Raw genomic sequence first — 627 nt, forward strand, 5'->3', positions numbered from 1 at the left:
TTATAATTGGTTCAGATTACATGGTTTTGTGTATATATTCGAACCAAATCAAATCGATTAAAAAAACATATTGGTTTGATTTGAGTAATTGGGTACCCAATAAAACATAAATTCATAGAAAAAAAAATTTATCTTAAAAATTCTGTAAATATAATAAACATATAAAATTAATAAACAAGTCAATAATATGCTAACAATAACAAAAACCCATAACAATACACAATTATAGCTAAATACTTAAGTCATTATCATAATCGAAAGTCTAAACACATTAAAATCTAAACTAGAGGTATCCAAACAGCAAACACATTAAAATCCAAACATATTAAACACTAAACACATTAAAATCCAAATATATTAAATACCAAACACATCAAATTCCAAACACATTAAAAACTAAAAACAAAAGTGCAATATAAATAATCCTTTAAAGTCTTCACTCCATAATCCTTCATTTTATCAATCAAACATGTTCAAAAGAGGAGTTGTGACCTTCAAAAAATCAATATATAATTAGCCAATGTCAATACATGAAATAGATTAATTGAAAGTAATTCAACAAATAAATAATTAGTGAAAAAATATTAACCTCAAATAGTCAAATTGTTGTAAACAATATCAATTCCA

The sequence above is a fragment of the Arachis stenosperma genome, chromosome 3 (genome assembly GCF_014773155.1).
Source record: "Arachis stenosperma cultivar V10309 chromosome 3, arast.V10309.gnm1.PFL2, whole genome shotgun sequence".
NCBI classification, from domain to species: domain Eukaryota; kingdom Viridiplantae; phylum Streptophyta; class Magnoliopsida; order Fabales; family Fabaceae; genus Arachis; species Arachis stenosperma.